We start from the raw sequence: 3,422 nt of genomic DNA, 5'->3' as shown, positions 1-3,422 counted from the left end.
GATTCGATTCGGTTCGAATCCGAATTAAATATCTAAAATCTCGAACTCGAAGTAATACCGCCAAAATATAGCATTTTTCGGTAAAATACCGCACTTTATCATCAATTCATTCAGAATTTGGTTCTAATCCGAACTGAATCGAATCTAATTTGTGCTGATTCGGGGAGAAAAAATTAAAATTCGATTCGATTCGGCCTGAAAAAAGGGAGATTCGCACACCTCTTATCAGGTGTACACAGAGTTGGTAATCACTGGTAATCTACACACTCTTGAGGGTCCTTTCAAAGGACAAATTTGTTGACTGACATGCATTTTTGTGCACATCTCGTCTAAATGCAATCGCTCATGTTTAATAATGTGCACAAAAATGCATCTGCCTCGGGACAAAAAATGGTTGTTTCGATTTAGAATGCAGGCGAATTGTACCTAGTTTTTATTGGTAATCTTTGGTAATCATTGGTAATCCTTGGTAATCTTTACAATTTGGTAATCCGGTGTACACATTTTTGATGGAGTTGGGCACCCCTCGCTCTTGGCGCTAGAGGCATCAGTGAAAAACACTCTATTAGGCACTAAGGGAATCAGTGAGTGAGCGCCCGAGCGTCGCTTCAGCCCTCTGCTCTTAACCTGCCTATAACAATACTAGGCTCCCCGTCCCCCTGTCCCTGCACAACAATACTGTCCGACGCCGGCCGCTTTGCCCTGACCTTTACCTCCTTCTCTCCTGCAAAAAGCAGCAACCATTAACAAATTACAGCTAAATTTTGAATAAATGTGAATAGAAATTAGTAAACAGAGACCTTTTCTTAAATTTGTGTTATCTGCTTTCAAGATAGATTCTTGATGTTTAGCAGATGATGCCTTAAATACCTAATGACTAAACATAAAGAATATGTAAGTAGTTTTAAGGTGTCAGCTAGCTTTTACTCTCGATGCCAGAAGAGAACCAAGCGAAGACCAGAAAACAATTATTTCTTTGGCGCTGCACGCTGCGGGAATGGCGTACGAGTGCCCGAGCGCCCGAGTGTCGCGCTAGGCCCCTTCCCACTACCCTGCCTAACAATACCCGGACCCAGCGGGCAGGACCAGCTCCCCTGCCCAACAACACTAGGCCAGCCGCTCTGCCTACTGGTCCCCAATCTTCCCCTCTACGCCGCTATTCCGACGAAGAGAAAGATTGCAAATAACACGCAGCCATAAGCAAATGACACCTAAACATGAGAGAAAATTTAGAACACAGACAACAGACCTATTCTTATATTTGTATCATCTGCTTTCAAGCCCGATTCTTGATAGAGATTTTTAAATTTTGTGTGATAAAAGTTTTGTTTTTGTCTTTTTAAGCCCGCCCTTCTGCTTTGAAAAAAGCTATCCAGCGGGCTTATGCAAACGACCTCGTCTGTGTGTGTGTGTGTGTCTGTCTGCTCCACTAGAAATAGATGTGCTAGAGACTTGCAATTTTCAGGGTAACTTAAGGTCCACTCCTAGAGAACGAAATGCCTACGGCAAATCCTGGCAACCACCCCTAAGGGTGTGAATGGGGGTATCGAAGGTTCAAAAATTCTCCCGAAAAGTAATTTTTTTTTTAGTGTTCTCCTGAGGGGTAAGTCGTCAAAGTAGAGCCATCTGAACGATAATTCCTCTCCGTTTTGCTCTATCTCTAACCGTTTAGGCGCTAGAGGGTCTTTTTTGACGAAAATAAGCTAAAAATTGCCATAGTGAACAATAAGTTGTAGAAAAAGGCATAAAAACCGCAAAATAGGAAAGAAACTCTTCCCCCACCCCAAAAAACGTTTTCTAAGCAGAAGGGTGGGTTGTAGTCGCGGTGCTTCACCGTTACATCCATTTCTCGTGTGTACGGGGCAAACTCAAAGATGACGGGTTTAGGAGTGGGCGAGGGGTCCCCCACTCGTCAACTCGTTGTACACGAGGAAAAATACTCGCAAGGTACTCGCGGCAACTCGCGACAACTCGCGAAAAGTTCGCGAAAACTCGCGAAAAGTTCGCGAAAACTCGCGAAAAAAACGACAAATACTTGCCTACTACTCGCGGATACTCGCAATTACTCGCATAAACTCGCGGATACTCGCTAATACTCTCGAATACTCGCGGATACCCACGCACCTCGTTGTACACCCACTTGGAGAGTGGAGAACCCCTCGGGAGTGGGCCCAAGGCCCGCTACATCATTCGATCATGCTCTTCAGCAAATCGCGTGACAGAAGTGGTCGGGCCGTAGCTTTTTTTTCGACGAAAATACGTTTGAAATGGCCACGATTTACATAAAGACGTACAAGGAGGCGTCCAATCGTAAAATGCCAGAGGAAGTACCCCCCACAAAACTGTCTACAGTGGAGCCGTATTCGTACAGACTATCTAGTATTGTTATTATGAGAGTTACAACTGCTAAATTTAGTTGATATCTGTCATCGAAGGGTAGGAATTAGAAACCCAACTTTTTGCCATAGATGGTTTAGAATTAGTTTTCAATTCTCTTTCAAATGGTGCAGTCAGTTTTGACCTTTCTGCAAAGATTAATTGAGTTTTAACTATACCCCCTCTCAAAGACTGTGTTTTTGCATCAGCATTTTGTGAATTTATTGGCTGAGCGATTAGCGAAGCCTATTACTCCAGTGATGATCAAAAAGTTTCAAGTCTGTATGTTTGTCTGTCTGTACGCACGATGACTCAAAATGGTTTGAGCTAGGAGACTCTAACTTTTATTGTAGCTTTGTATCATAAAAAGGAAGAACTTGCAGAAGTCACAAAGGGGGCGGGGAAAAGTAATAGGTACCCGAAATACGTACCGTACGCAGCACCAGCGCCAATGCGTCGATGAAAGTGGACCAAGTGGTTTTGAAGTGACAACGGGCTTACGCACGAAGCCGGACAGATGCTGCAGAAGTATGCACTTCTAGCGTGGTTCCTCAGATGGGCCTCGCGGTCTGAGTCCCGTATGTTGGCCGCGCAGCGCGGGCATACGAAGTGGTGCGCCTTGACGTGCGCCACTGTGTGGTGGTGAAAGTGTGCCTCCCACGACGCGAAGCGCTGGTCGCAGCCACCCTTCACGCACCACCCCACGACGACGGCAGTGCTGCTGCTGCTGGTGGTACAGGGGGGCGTAGAGGTGGCGGTGACACCCGAGGGAGGCGACCAGGCGGGCTCCTGTAACGGTGCCTCATCCGGGGACGCGGCCACGACAGGGGGTGGAACTGCCCGCAGGAAGACGTCCGACGAGCCAAATTTGTCGATGTGGAAGGCATCCTTCACCGATATCCTGCGTTGCGTGGAGGGTGCACTCACGAGACTTTTAACGAGGCCTGCAAGCAAACCGGAAAACTGTTCTCAAAAGACACAGAAACGCTGGGCTGCGCCTTGTTTGAAATTTTCTGTATTGGAAAAAGTCGTTCAGCTTCCGGGGG

The 3,422-nt window shown here is 46.3% G+C and overlaps 1 protein-coding gene across 1 annotated transcript in view; it reads right to left on the bottom strand.

The window, feature by feature from the left end:
- Nucleotides 1-3,347, bottom strand: part of LOC113212286 (uncharacterized) — an 18,679-nt gene extending 15,332 nt beyond the window's left edge. Inside the window, exon 1 of the mRNA XM_052271777.1 lies at nucleotides 2,808-3,347. The gene's annotated coding sequence lies outside the window, so the exon portion shown is untranslated. The remainder of the gene's footprint in view (nucleotides 1-2,807) is intronic.
- Between the last annotated feature and the right edge of the window lie 75 nt (nucleotides 3,348-3,422).

This window comes from Frankliniella occidentalis, unplaced genomic scaffold (assembly GCF_000697945.3).
Source record: "Frankliniella occidentalis isolate FOCC.00 unplaced genomic scaffold, Focc_3.1 Scaffold172, whole genome shotgun sequence".
NCBI lineage: Eukaryota > Metazoa > Arthropoda > Insecta > Thysanoptera > Thripidae > Frankliniella > Frankliniella occidentalis.
The sequence above is the reverse complement of the archived record's forward strand: the minus strand, read 5'-3'. Positions and strand labels throughout refer to the sequence as shown.